The sequence below is a fragment of the Halichoerus grypus genome, chromosome 13, assembly GCF_964656455.1.
Source record: "Halichoerus grypus chromosome 13, mHalGry1.hap1.1, whole genome shotgun sequence".
In the NCBI taxonomy this organism is placed as follows: domain Eukaryota; kingdom Metazoa; phylum Chordata; class Mammalia; order Carnivora; family Phocidae; genus Halichoerus; species Halichoerus grypus.
The window spans coordinates 81,467,043-81,482,782 of record NC_135724.1 but is presented as its reverse complement, the minus strand read 5'-3'; the positions used below and the strand labels follow the sequence as shown (position 1 = coordinate 81,482,782).

General features: G+C 42.9%; 1 long non-coding RNA gene across 1 annotated transcript in view; it reads right to left on the bottom strand.

Annotated features, from left to right (window-relative positions):
* Window positions 1-15,740, bottom strand: part of LOC144379936 (uncharacterized) — a 32,663-nt gene that overhangs the window by 6,271 nt on the left and 10,652 nt on the right. Inside the window, exon 4 of the long non-coding RNA XR_013443496.1 lies at window positions 4,570-4,744. This is a non-coding gene — a long non-coding RNA (uncharacterized LOC144379936). The remainder of the gene's footprint in view (window positions 1-4,569; window positions 4,745-15,740) is intronic.

Genomic DNA, 15,740 nt, shown 5'->3' with positions numbered 1-15,740 from the left:
AACCATCAGCACTCTCTAGTTCCAGAATGTTTCTGTCACCCAGAGGAAAGTCCCATACACATTTAGCCGTCATTCCACGTTCCCGCCTTCTGCCGGCCTCTTGCGACCACTAATCGACTTTTTGTCTCTATGGACTTACCTTTTCTGGATATTCCATATAAGCGGAATCTTACAATATCAGCCCTTCTGTGTCTGGCTTCTTTCACTTAGCGTAACGTGTTTGAGGTTCATCCATGTTGTAGCATGGATTGGTGCTTCGTTCCTTTTCATGGCTGAGTAATATTCCATTGTATGGATAGACTGCATTGATTACCTGTTCATCTGCTGGTGCATATTTGGGTTTTTCCACCTTCTGGTTATTGTGAATAGTGCTGCTATGAACATTTGTGTACAAGTTGTTTCAACACCTGTCATGCATTCTTTTGGGCATACAAGCATCCCTTAGAGATGGATTTGGTTCCAGACGTCTACAATAAATATTACAAATATTGCAATAAAGCAGGTCAAGTGAATTTTTTGGTTTCCCAGTGCATATAAAAGTTACATTTACATGGGACTGCAGTGGATTAAGTGTGTGATAGCATTACGTCTAAAAAAAACTAATGTACATATCTTCATTAAAAAATATTTTATTCCTGGGATGCCTGAGTGGCTCAAGTCAGTCAAGCATCTGACTTGGTTTCGGCTCACGTCATGATTTCCTGGGTCATGTGATTGAGCCCCACATCGGGATCCATGCTCAGTAGAGTGTCTACTTAAAGATTCTCTCCCTCTGTCCCTCCCCCACTTGTGCACACGCGCACGTGCTCTCTCTCTCTCTCAAACAAATAAATAAATCTTTTAAAAAATACTTTTATTGCTAAAAAATGCTAGCCGCATCTGAGTTTTCAGCGAGGTGTAATCACTGATCACAGATCACCATAACAAATATAATAATAATGAAAAAGTTTGAAATATTGCAAGAATTACCCAAATGTGACGCAGAAACACAAAGTGAGCAAATGTTGTCGGAAAAATGGTGCCCATAGACTTGCTCAATGCAGGGTTGCCACAAACCTTCAATTTAGAAAAAACACAGTATCTGCGAAGCTCAATAAAGAGAAGTGCGATAAAATGAGATATGCCTGTATACCCAGGAGCAGGGATGATGGATCATATGATAATTTGGTTTAACTTTTTGAGAAACTGCCGAAGTATTTTCTATAGCTGTTTGCACCATTTACCATTCCCACCAGCAATGTGGGAGGGCTCCAACTTCTCCACATCCTCCCCTCCTGACTCTTCTTGCATCGATATTATTTCATTACTGAAAAAACATCGCGACGGGATACCTAGGAAAGTCTGCATTGACACACACATTTCTTTTTTTTTTTTTTTTTTTAGATTTTATTTATTTATTTGACAGAGAGACGCAGCGAGAGAGGGAACACAGGCAGGGGGAGCGGGAGAAGCAGGCTTCCCGCCGAGCAGGGAGCCCGATGCGGGGCTCGATCCCAGGACCTGGAATCATGACCTGAGCCGAAGGCAGACGCCCAATGACTGAGCCACCCAGGCGCCCCGACACACACATTTCTTGAGTGCCTATAATGGGCCAGGATGATACGACAGTATGGGATTTAAATATTAATAAAAGACAGTGCATTCTTCAGTTTTCTTTTAGTTGGACGAGATGGAAACCCAAAATGAGCCAGTTTAAGCAAAAACGTGATTCATAGAACCAGGAAGTTAACAGGAGGAAACTCACTACAGCCTGGCATCATCCCTTTCTCTCCCTGTCCCTCAGTTCTGCTTTCTTCCGTGGTGGCTTCACTTTGAGGTGGCTTTTCCCCAGGTTGTGGCAAAGACAGTGCCGAGAGCTTAGCAACCCTCTCAGAAGTCGAGTTCCCTCCTCCTTAGCTCTGACTTAGTCCCAGCTAGCTCCTGCATAAGTTGCAGGATTGATTTTGCCCTAACAACCTGGTTCAGGTCACCTCTTCCTGAGCCAGTTGTGTCGACCAAGGGGATGGAATGTGCAGATGCGCCAGGTCTGAGTTGCCGGGAACTGGTATCAACTCCACCCAAACTGTGTTGTCTGAGATTAGGGGACAGCCGGGCAACCCCCCAAGGAAAAGGGGAAAGCTATTGTGAGAAGAGGGGATGGATGTTGGGCAGACCAAAATCTCAGCAGTATTCCACCATCCCTGAGGGAGTCGTGGTCTAATGGGGAGACCCAGGCAAATGCATCCTGTAATTATACTATGCTCTGGGAATAAAGGAAAGGAGTCCTTTACCCCTGTGCAAGGGAAGGGGCTCTGGGAAGGCTCTGTTGAGGACATGAGTCTGAAGCTGAGACTACAGAAGGGATAGGAATCCTCTGGGCGACATCGAGGAACCGGCTTGTGCCAAAGCACAGCGTCCTGAAGTCACTGCGATTAGAGACAACCGCAAGAAACAGACTTGTCACGATGATTTTTGAAGTCACCATCAAAATACTAAAACCATTGGCATTGCCTTGAGAAGGCTTTTGCTGGTGGATGAGACCACTGCCAGACTTCCCTCTATTGGTTTACTGGATGCGGGGCCTTCCATGCTAAAACCAGGACAATCCAAAGCAAAGTGGGACAATTTGGTCCCCCTATAGTTAAGTCCCCGACTCATGAGCACATATGAGTATGCTCAGAATTGGGATTAGTGCTATGGGGGCATCTGTTATGTAAGGATGATCCCTCTGTTGAAACAAAACATGCCCACAAATGTTCACAGCAGCACTATTCATAATAGCCAAAAGGTGGAAACCACCCAACTACCCATCACCTAATGAGCAGATAAACAAAGTGTGGCATATCCATACAATGGAATTGTATTCAGCCGTAAATAGGAAGGAAGCACTGAGGCGTGCTACAACGGGGATGAACTTGAAAACATTATGCAAAGGAAAGAAGCCAGACACAAAAGGCCACAGCCTGTATGATTCCATCGATAAGAAACATCCAGACTAGGCAAATCCGTGGAGACCGAAAGCAGATTGGTGGTTGCAAGGGGGCTGGGGGAGGGGATTAATAGGTATGGGTTTTCTGTTTGGGGTCATGAAAGGGTTCTAGGACTAGATAGAGGTAATGGGTGCACAACACCATGAATGTACTTAATGCCACTGAACTGAACACTTTAAAATGGTTAAAACGGTAAATTTTATGGCAAGTGTATTTTACCACAATAATGAAAAAAAAAAAAAAAGAAGAATCCCTGCTTCCCAAAAGGTGTATAAATCAGGTGATCTAAAAGGCAGCCCGCAAGGCCAAAGTTGGCCTGCAGATGAGCTTCATTTGGCTGCAGGGAGGTTTTTAAAAAATTCTTTAATTTGTGGCTAACATTTCTAAAATGGGATACTTTACATACAAAAATTCTGATGAGCAATTTATTTGGAAAAATCCAAAATCCTGGCCCCACTTGAGCTGCATCTGCCCCTGGAAGCCTCAAGAGGAGTGTGGAAAGTCTACTCAACTTTGGGGCCGAGACTCTCGGCTCCCCTCCAGTCTCCGTTCCCCCAGCCTTCCCACGGGATCCTCATCTGCTCTACCTGCTTTGTCCCCGTGGGCACTAAAGTGCAGGATTTTCAATACTTGCACAGAACAATTAGAAGAGAGGCAGATACTAAAATATGGAAATCAGGCCATCGATATGGTGATTTCCATTTTCATTCCTCCAGAAATGAGATGTCAGTGGATTTCATTTCCCCAAAAGTGTTACACGACTTTCAGAAGGGTAAGGAAATTTCCCCTTCTAGCAATGATGTGGAACCTTAGCTGCGCATGGGAATCACCTGGGAAACTTTTTTTTTTTTAAATGTTGGTGCCTAGGTCCTATCCCCCCAGAGATTCTGATTTATTTGGTCTGGGGTGTGACCCAGGTATTGGGATTTTTAAAAGCTCCCCGGGGTAATTCTGATGTGGAGCCCAAGTTGACAACTACTGCTTTACATCTTCCTTGTAGAGAATTGGCCCTCTTCTGGCCTCAGATGTCACAGAGAAAATGACACACACGTTGAGAATCTTTACAGTTTTTACTTTAAAGTAGATATCTTGTGTTGTTCTCGATAGCTACCCCTACAAACATATGCTATCTTCAGCTGCTCAGCAGTTATCTTGACAGAGACAGAAAAACATAGGAATTAAATAATCTGTTTTTTTTTTTTGGTAGGAGACTCTGTGGCTTCATTATCGAAAACAGCATCGAAAGCACCTCATAAAAACCTGACAGTTAACCCTGCTTTGTTTAATTGGCGTGAAGGGCTCTAGCCTATATAGACTGTGCTATAGACTAAGGAAGCAATCTGATAAAGAACACATGCTGTTTACCCAGGCTGGAGTCTTAATGGTTTGTCATGTGAACGCGTGTGCATTGTTCAAAGTGATCACCCCTTTCCAGAGTGCAACCGTGACGCAATTGCTGACATCCCGGCCATGCATTTTCCATGGGCTCCTGCTTGTGAGCTCCTCCACCAAGCTCTCCCCCATGGGACAAAAAACCGCTACTGACAGGAGAAACAAAACCTTTTCCCTAGTCTGGCCATATTCAAGGCATGCTACCTACCCTCAATCGCACCGTTCCTGCAGTCCACTCTGCCCAGGTCAGAGAGGAAGCCCACACGCCTGCTCTTCCAGCTTACACCATGGGCCATTTCTCATGCACCTCCTCTGCACACCACACCACAGCTGTCTGCATCTCGTGGCACAGTGTTGGCTCGGCTTCCAGCACCCATCTGTGACTGGGGCTGTGGGGGGAGGAAAAGAAAAAGAAAAAAGAAATGTATGTGGTAAATGACCAAAATTGCCCACGTTGTCCTGGGCGAGCCTCAAATCCTCCACAATTTGATTACCTTCTGAAAGGTACAGGCCCTGAGTTTATTGAGCCTCTTTTTGTATTTGAGTCTGAACACTGGAACTGATGGTCCTTGAGAAGTCTCCTCTGTGATTTCTCGACTTTCCTTTTCTTTGAAGTAATGGGGAAAAAATGAGAAATGTTGAGTGGGACAGATCACAGGTTTTCCCGTCTTGGGCTTCTGTGCACAGAATCAGATAAATCAGTACCAGTTTAGTCTACCTGGTAAATTGAGAACGCTTTTTATTTTCATCATAGGAAGTAGAAATGTTGGCTTTTAGTTTTGAAAGACAGGCCTAGTCCATGGTTTCGACTGAGCTGGAAGGTTAGTAGTCCTCAGACCAGGGATGTTGACCGAGTCCATATTCATTTAATTCAATGATCAATTCATTTCTGATTACTAGCAAAGAGTCTGATCTCCTGATAGGATAACAGGAATCTGCAGGATTGGAGGGGGTGATGGACCTTCATCATCACACATAGACGCGGGTCCAGGGGAGGGAGCTGACTTCTGTGGGGAAGAATGTTGGCTCCGAATATGATCTGATGGCCCCGTTCAAATCCCAGCTCTGCCACGTCCCGGCCCTGTGACCTTAGGCAAGTGATTGCACCTCTCTGTGTCCGGGTTTCCCCACCTGTAAAATGAAGGTAATAATAGTATCTGCCTCCTCGGATTGTGCTGAGGATGAAATGACTCAACGTGTGTGAAATGCCTAGAACACCGCCTGAAAATTAGATGTGACTCCCCCTGCCCCGGAAACCTAACCCACTGTAGTCACACAAAGGCGGAAGATTGCTGCGTCCTGCCAAACTTACAGGCATGCACGGCATTCTTCCCCATCTATTTCCAAAAAATTTATAGTGCAGGGTACCTGTGTGGCTCAGTGGGTTAAGCGGGGGACTCTTGGTTTCCACTCAGGTCATGATCTCAGGGTCCTGGGATCAAGCCCCACATGGGGCTCTGTGCTCAGCAGGGAGTCTGCTTCAGGACTCTCTCTCTCTCCCTCTGCCCCCCTAAAATAAACAAATAAATCTTTTTTTTTAAATCGATGGGAAGATCCTGTTCAGAATTTCTGCAAGTGCCACGTGCTGACCAGTTCACATCAGAACCACTTGGGTTGCTTAATCAAAATTGCAAAGCCCAGGCCCCCCTCAGACCTACTGAGGCTCTTTGGGGTTCAAGGCCTGGGCATCTGAATTCTTAACAAGCATCTCATGTGATATAATGTACTCTCAAGTCAGGAAAGTGTGATTAGAATTAACAAAGAATGATACCCGTGGAGCCTAGAGCCTGGTCTTATGAATCCAGGAAAGCAGTGTCTCTCAAACGTCATTCAGGTGTTACCTTTATTTACAAATTTGCCCAGTTATTTGACAATTGGTAACAGCATATGCCTACAATTTTCTGTTACGTGACTCTCTACTTTTACGAAAACAAATTCATTTTAAAAGGGAAATTTATTTCATTAGTGCAAATGAAAAACAGACATCTTGCCATAACTAGATGATAACTGTAAGAGTAAATAATCATTTTTAAAAATAATGTTATTAAATTCTACCGTTACCCACTGAAGCTCTGAATCTGCCGCAGCATTTGTTAAATAGGAAAAAAATCAGCAAGCACCAGAGAGGTGTTCCAGACTTGGTAGCACCATGTGGAGACTTTCTCCTTGATGCCATGATTAAGAGGAACTCAAAGGAGAGTAACTTCCTCGCCGGGTCATGCAATGCCGTTGAACGTTGTGTCTAAGCACCACCTAAAGTCATTTCCTAGTGAGTCATGGCGCACTTGGTGCAGAACCGCAATAAAGCCTTCGCCTGAAGTCTATTGACTCTGGATTTGCAAGAATAAGAATAAAAACAAAACAAAACAAAACAAAAAAAACAATGGCCCAGGCTACTCAAGACACCAGTAAGCATGGTACGTGCGGTCCATGAGTCTCCAGGACCTCCCTCAGATGTCCGTCTCAAAGGGTGAGGGTGTCACAGATTTGGATTCAGATCCAACTACCCACTCGCTGTGGTTTGTGACCTTGAGCAAGTCTGCAGAAACCTTCCTTTCTACAACATAAAATGACATGACACTTGTTCAAGCCAAGATGAAATCAAATGATGTTTGAAAAGCCTTAACACAGAGGATGACGCACAGTTGATGTTCAATAAATGGTAGCTTTTAAAAATTACCAAGGCTTCATATTTTTAACCATTTTTGATAGAACTCTTTGTAGAATGCTATTTTATCTCCTAAATACAGTGAAACTTGATGACTCAAGGCTATCATTTTGAATGTCTCTGCAGTCATTTTATTGTCATTGGATGCATTTCTAACACCTTCCCATATTCACCTTCTTGTTTGGCCATTCCACATATGCAGTGGTCAGATAACCAAGTCAAAAGTCCACCAATAGAGACTTGATTAAAACACAGCCAAATTACATGGGTAGCCAATAAAAGTGCAAAAAGATACTCTAATAGTAATCAGAAAAATACAGAGGCACCTGGGTGGCTCAGTCAGTTAAGCAGCTGCCTTCAGCTCAGGTCATAATCCCGGAGTCCTGGGACTGAGCCCCACATCGGGCTCCCTGCTCAGTGGGGAGTCTGCTTCTCCCCTGCCTTTCCACTCATGCCCTCTCTCACTATCTCTGTCTCTCTCAAATAAACAAATAAAATACTTTTTTTTAGAAAATCTATGCAACAGAATCTCTTCCTCATGGGCACAGGATTGTATGTGCAAAACCCCAAGTATTGGTGAGGATGTGGAGAAGTTAGAATCCTTGTGCATCACTGTAGAAAACAATATGGCGGCTCCTCAAAAAATTAAACATAGGATTACCGTATGATCCAGCAATTCCTCTGGGTTATACACCTAAAAGAATTGAAAGGAAGGACTCAAACAGATCTCTGCATGTTCATAGCAACATTATTAATAATAGCTGAGAGGGGAAACAACCCAAGTGTCCATTGACGGATGAATAACAAAATGTGGTAGATAACATGCATGGAGTATGATTCAGTCATGAAAAAGAATGAAGTACCAAGAGATGTTACAACATGGATGACCCTTGAAAACATTACACTAAGTTTATTTAACTTAGTCAGACATGAAAGGACAAATACCACTTACATGAGATACCCAGCATAGTCAAATTCATAGAGGCAGAAAGTAGAATTGTAGTTGCCCAGGTCTGGGGGAGGGGGCAATAAGGAGTTAGTGTTTAATGGGGACAGAGTGTCAGTTTGGGAAGATGAAAAGTTCTGGAGACGGATGGTGGTGATGGCTGCACAACAATGTGAATGTGCTTAATGCCACTGAACTAAACATGGTTAAAATGGTAAAATCTTATATTAAGTATATTTTACGACAATTTTATTTTATTTTATGTATTTATTTTTAAAGTAATCTCCATGCCCAATGGCTCAAACTCATGACCCCAAAATCAGGTGTCGCACGCTCCACCAACCGAACCAGCCAGGTGCCCCTACCACAATTCTTAAAAAAAGAATGCAGAGCTAAGCCAGAAAGTGTCCCTTTTGAACTTCGATGCCCTGGAAACTTTTTTCTTCTTATTTCATGTTCAAGACAATGTGTAATAGGGGGACAGAAGATATCACCAATCTGGTCTCAAAATAAGCGGAATGTTACTGAATTTGTCTTTTTTTTTCATTGTTTCTCCTATTCATCTTCAGTCCCATCAAAATACTAACTAACAGAAAACTGCTAAAGTATGTTAAATAATTAATAATTAAACAATTAGGCATTGTGGTAAGTCTGCTCTTCATAAAATTGACAGACTATGAAGATTCAGTAAGATAATACGTACAAAGTGCACAGTTCCGTAGTTGTTATTGTTGTTATTTTTATCTCGCTTAATTCTGAAATCATTCCTATGACATAGGTATTATTGATATCCCCTTGGTATAGACAAGAAAAATCGAGGTTCAAGAAGTTAAGTGATTTATCCAAGATCACACAGCACATGGCAAAGTTAAAGCTAAAAAGCAGATTGTCAGACTCCAAAGTCTATGTGCTTGACCACTATGCTGAGAATACTTTGTCAAGTCTTCAATTTCATGAGAAGATTCTAACTATTCTTAAAAGTGCACCAAAGCAAATTTTAATTTTTTAATTGTTTTAATTTCAAAATATCATTTACTTATTATTATAGTCAAATATAGTAGAGATTACCATCTTCTAAGTATTTAATGATTTATTCTAAATAATATAGTTGAAAAGCACATAATTTAAAAGACCCCTTTATCCTATCCTTCCCCATCTCAGCTTTCGTGTCCTATTCCCCAGAGGAAAACACCCTGAAACCTTATACTTTTTCCCCTGGTACTTATCACCACCCTTCTAAATAAGAAACTTATGCTACAATTTCTTGATTTATCAATTTTAGAATGTCTATTGGCTCATTTCTCCCACACCAACACCACTCCTTACTTAACCTCCTCTTATCTCTCCAACATCATTACACAGCAATTTGGGAGTGGAATGTTTATATTATGGTCATGTAAATTTTGTTTTCTACCAAACCAAGTAGATGCACTATGACCATGCTTCCTTTCTTGTTAAACCCTTTGCTTTTTCCTAGAGTTAATAATTGACTTGGTTTTTTATTTCTCTGGTTTTCTAAGTATTGTTTCTAAGTAATTTTCCACAGGCTCCAACATCTCTGCTATAGGTCTATCAACAATATTTTCTACATTCAAAGAATCAGTTTCATGTTTTTCCTGGGGATCTCCTCCCACAGTCTGTTGTCTTGCCCCAATCAGGACAAGTTGTTCTCTAGGGCCTACTGCACAGCTGTCATTTTGAATCATCTCTTTGCCATTGTCCTCTGAATTTCCTTTGCCTATTGCCCATTTTGAATCTCTGTTCCTTGGAGTCTTGTCTCGCTCTTTCTTATTTTACTCTCATTTTGTTGGAGTATATTTCCAAAAGCTTATTGAAAGAGGGTAAATGGGGGGCGCCTGGGTGGCTCAGTCGTTAAGCGTCTGCCTTCGGCTCAGGTCGTGATCCCAGGGTCCTGGGATCGAGCCCCTCATCGGGCTCCCTGCTCAGCGGGAAGCCTGCTTTTCCCTCTCCCACTCCCCTGCTTGTGTTCTCCCTCTCGCTTTGTCTCTCTCTGTCAAATAAATAAATCAAGTCTTAAAAAAAAAAAAAAAAAAAGAAAGAGGGTCCATGGGAGCTAGTTTTTTTAAGTCCTTGCATGCCTGAAAATATCTTTGTTCTAATGTTACTCTCCAGTGATAGTTTAGGTGGGTATAGAATTCTAGATTGGAAAGCTGGTGACTGCTCTCCCCTCAGGTGTAGCACATCTATATCCAATACATACATTTTATTATTCCTTAATGTTGTTTTATTTTTTAAAGATATTTTTAAGTAATCCCTACACCCAAGGTGGGACTTGAACTTACAACCCCAAAATCAAGAGTTGCATGCTCTACTGATGGAGCCAACCAAGAGCTTCAACATTTTTTTGTCAGATTCTATGCCCAGTGTGGGGCTTGAACTCATGACTCCAAGATCAAAAGCTACATGCTCTATGGACTGAGCCAGCCAGGTGCCCCTCCTTAATGTTGTTTTAGTGAGGTTTTTGGAAGAGGCAAAGACAAATGTAGAGTATTTATTCTTTCATGTTTAACTGGAAATCCCTCCAACAACCTTTTGCCTCCCAATATTTGTTGAAATCTCTTTTTTTTTTTTTTTAGATTTTATTTATTTATTTGACAGAGAGAGCGAGCGAGAGAGGGAACACAAGCAGGGGGAGTGGGAGAGGGAGAAGCAGGCTTCCTGCCGCACAGGGAGCCCGATGTGGGACTCGATCCCAGGACCCTGGGATCATAACCTGAGCCGAAGGCAGATGCTTAACGACTGAGCCACCCAGGTGCCCCTATTTGTTGAAATCTCTTATTCACTATTGTCTCTCTTGCCATTCTCTTGTCCTTGTGAGTTAGTACATTCTCATCCCTTTATTGTCTTTTAGCCAGATTTTGGGAGGAAGAGAAAATAAAGGTGTCTCCCAATATGCTGGTTTTAATTGGAAATTCCACAATGGTTTATTAAATAAAACTCAAATGTTTGAATCATATCATAAAATATCCATGCATATGACAGAGGTGAGCCCTCCAAAGGATGAATTTTGTACCCTCTTTTCTCTTTGTCTGAGGAGAGAAGACCACCTTTATACTCACCTGTGAGGTCTACTCCTCAGCTTAACTTGGCTAACACCTAAACAAGGCAAATTGCTTCCTGCGCATATACAATTACAAATGCAATTAGACTTGGTTTTCCTATTTATAAACAAAGCTTTAAAAAAATTATAAACAAAGCTTTAAAAAATTAGAAAATAAGCAGGATATGTGATCCCCAGGTCTAAATCAGATTTTCGTTTTTATTTCTATTTTATTTTTTTATTTTTTATTTTTTAAAGATTTTGTTTATTTATTTGACAGAGAGAGACACAGTGAGAGCAGGAACACAAGCAGGGTGAGTGGGAGAGGGAGAAGCAGGCTCTCCGCGGAGCAGGGAGCCCGATGCGGGGCTCGATCCCAGGACCCTGGGATCATGACCTGAGCTGAAGGCAGACGTTTAATGACTGAGCCACCCAGGCGCCCCTATTTTATTTTATTTTATTTTATTTTATTTTTATTTTTATTTTTTTAAGATTTTATTTATTTATTTGAGAGAGAATGAGAGAGAGCACATGAGAGGGGGGAGGGTCAGAGGGAGAAGCAGGCTCCCCGCCAAGCAGGGAGCCCGATGCGGGACTCGATCCAGGGACTCCAGGATCATGACCTGAGCCGAAGGCAGTCGCCTAACCAACTGAGCCACCCAGGCACCCGTATTTTATTTTATTTTTAAGAAAGGGACAGAAGAGTAGAGAAATGCATTAGTGAAAGGATTACGGATAAAATACCAGTATTCTCTATTTTTTATGTATTTATTTATTTATCTATTTATTTTTAAGATTTATTTATTTGAAAGAGAGAGGGTGCGAGGGGGTGGGTGAGAGGGAGCGAATCTTCAAGCAGGGAGAGAATCTTCAAGCAGACTCCCTGCTGAGCGCAGAGCCTGACACGGGCTGGATCCCACAACCCATGAGATCACAACCTGAACCAAAACTGAGAGTCAGATGCTTAACCAACTGAGCCACCCAGGTACCCCTAGTATTCTCTATTTTTAAAAAAATTTAAAAGTTTTTAAAAACCCAGACAGTTAAATAGTGGTCTACAGTCTCAAAGGCACTGTCCTTTACTCTCAGATGGGTTTCTGCCACAGGTGGATTTTTCTGGAAGAAGAATACTGAAACAGAGTTTGAAGTACAAGAGTTAGCACTCAACATCTGTGAAAAGAAGCAGGAGGAAGGGGTGCCTGGGTGACTCAGTCATTAAGCGTCTGCCTTCGGCTCAGGTCATGAGCCCAGGGTCCTGGGATCGAGCCCCACATCAGGCTCCCTGCTCCGCAGGATGCCTGCTTCTCCCTCTCCCACTCCCCCTGCTTGTGTTCCCTCTCTCTCTGTGTCTGTCTCTGTCAAATAAATAAATAAAATCTTAAAAAAAAAAAAAAAGCAGGAGGAAGCAAGTGAGATAATAGAAAATATACATGCTAGTCTCTCCCCCAACTCCTGACATGGGGCTCCTGACCCTTGTGATTTCCTAAGTGATAAGAGCTCTTGGAGCATTTTTTGATCTAAAGAGGTGACTCTGTCTGGCCTCCTGGATGGACTCCTGAATGGGAGCTGGCCACTAGAAAGACCAAGCCAGGATTAGAAGCTTGGAATTTTCAGCCCCACCCCCTATTCTCTAGAGAGGGCAGAGGGGCTGGAAATGGAGTTAATAATTGATCACGCTGCATGAGGAAGCTTCCATAAAATCCCAATACTCTAAGGTTTGGAGAGCTTCCAGGCTGGAGAACACATCCGCTTACTGAGAGAGTGGCATACCCCAATTCCTCGAGGACAGAAGCTACTGCACTCAGGACACTCTCAGACCTTACCCTATGTATCTCTTCTGGTTGTTCATTTGTATCCTTTATCGTGTTCTTTCATAAGCTGGTGAATGTAAGTAAGTGTTTTCCTGAGTTCTGTGAGATGCTCTGGCAAATTAATTGAACCCGAGGAGGGGATTGTGGGAACTCTGATTTATAACTAATCAGTCGGAAGTACAGGTGATGAGCTGGACTTGCAACAGGCATCTGAAGTGGGAGTTGAGGGGACAGTCTTGTGGGATCTGTAATCTTGTGGGATCTGATGCTATCTGCAGATAGATAGTGTCAGGATTGAGTTGAATTGTAGGACACCCAGCTGATGTTGCAGAATTGCTTGGTGCAGGGAAAACCCCACATATCTGGTGTTAGAAGTGTTGTGAGTGTGGTAGTCCTGTGAGAGTAAAGGAGAAACACAGGAGGGAGAACTGGTTTTTTTCCTAAACAAAGCAGAATTGGGCAGAGACTAAAGCCCAACTATGATGTGCACCCAACAAAGCCTCCGCCAAAACCACGGGAAGCTCTGCAGCAATGATTGCCTGTCGGAGTTGTTGGAGTTGGGCCGAAATAACAGGTTCCTGTAGCCCCATCCCACTCCTGCCTCCCTCAGTCACCCAGTAGGAACTGCCCCAGAAAGGATGGGACCTTGGATGAGCAGCTCTCCACAGCTGAGGCTTGAAGCCCAAGGAGCTGACAACAGAGCCCATCTCCTGACTGTACTCCCAGCCACAGGACAGCAAGTCTTTCCTTGAATACGGTCTGGGCAGTCCATCTCTTTGTCCATCATTACTGTCTTTGTCTCCTATGGCTGCTGCAACAAATTAGCATAAACATTGTGGCTCAAAACAACACAAATTTATTATCTTACAATTATTTTACAGTTGTGGAGGTCAGGAGTCCAAAATCGTCTCGTTGGGCTAAAGCCCAGGTGTTGGCTCTAGGGGAGAATCCACTACTTTGCCTTTCCCCTCTTCTAAAGACTGTTCACAATTCTTGGCTCGTGACCCCCAGCCAGCAACACATTACTCCAACCGCTGCTTCCACTGTCACACCTTTCACTGATTCCCCTGCCTCCCTCTTTCACTTATAAAGACTCTTGTGATGACGCAGGCCCACCAGGATAATCTAGGATAATCTCTGCATCTCAAGATCCTTAACTTAATCCCATCTGCAAAGTCCTTTTGCTATGTGAGGTACCATATTCACAGGTTCCAGGGATTAGGATATGGACAACTTTGGGGACCAATATTCTGCCTATCAAAGTTACCAAAGAGATATTCTAGAGTAGCTGCTAAGAGTAGCACCAACCAGATACACTATTTTGATCCCTACATTTGTCTACAATAATACTTCATGTGAATCCAGAGCTTCCTCTGCCTCAAGTACTGTGCTAAGTGCTCAACATGAATATCTCACTTATTTCCCTCAACAGTTCTGAGGTAGGCACTATTATTATAATCTTTATTTTGCAAATGAGGAAGTGGAGGCCCAAAGAGGTTAAGCTATTTGCCTTTGGTCAAACCACTGGTAAATGGAAGAATCTTGATTTAAACCCTGGTCTGCCTGACTCCAAAGCTGGTACCCTTGACCATGTCTTTCTAACCCTCCTTTGCTTGTTGCTAAGGTTTGGTCTTTAAGCTGCTAAACACAACCACCTCCTTTCACCCTACATGCCAGCTCAGGGTGGCACACGACAAAGGCTCGATAAATATTTGTTGGATTGAACTCCCCAAAATGTAATCTCTTGCCAGTTTCCATACAACCATTAGGATATTCCCAAATTCCCATATTCTTATTCTCACATCCAATAAACTTTTATTGGGCATTTATGTGCCAGGCACCGGAGAAATTCAAAGATGAATAAAACATGTGGCTCATTTCCAGGGAGCTCATTTTCCAGTGAGGGAGTCATGATTTTGACCTTGGAGCAATTTTTAATTTCCCTCCTTTCCATTCCTTTAGACAATCAGCGATGAATTTGAAAACAGGAAGCATCATTGTTATTGTTTTGGACAATTATCTACAATAGGAATCTGAAGAACAAGAAGAGGAGGCTGGAAGTCCTTTGGGGCTTTTTTTCATATTAATATATATATTTACTGTGCACACACACGTATGTAGGGGTGATTTTAGGTTTTGTTTCCATTTTTTAAAAATGGAAGTGTGTTCTATATATTATTCTTAAGCTTGTCTCTCCACTTAGGAATGCACGGTAGGATACATTTCCAAGCTTGCTTCCTCTTAAATGTTTCATTCCCCTATTGACACTCATCAAAAATAGTTTCAAGTGTTTTCCCCCAAAACTTGCAGGATAAGAACTTCCTTTTGTTGTGGTTACAACCACCTTGAGGAGTGACAGGTCTACCTTTTACTAAACCATCTGGTGCCTCGTCCCTAGAATGGTCTTTCCAAAGCCTAAATTTGATGGTCTCGTCTCTCCAAAATTTCCCCATCGCCTGCAGGATAAATCCAAATCTGCACCAGTTGGCCTAGCAGACAAGGATTTTCAGAATCTGGCCCCTACAGCTATTCAGCCTCCCATGGTGGCCCTCCACATACAACCCAGGCCCCCACTGGCTTTCTTCATTCTGCCTTAGTGGTCTTCTTGCAGGTTCTCAAATGCGCCAACCTGCTTTGAATCCAGGCCTTCCAACATCGTCTCTTCTCTGCCTGGACAGCTTTCTCTACTTCCTCCATCAGGGTACATTCTAATCACTCTTCGAGTCTCTGCTGAAGCATCACTTCCTTAGGGTTTTCTTAGGCCCCTCTCAGCCTGCATCTTTCTTTTCTTTCCTTCATCCTGGGTACATGCATCATGCTAGAAATTAACTTCAAGTTCTGTTTTGCCTGCAATTCTCTCTGCCCCACTGGAAGGTCTGTCTTCTTCACCTGC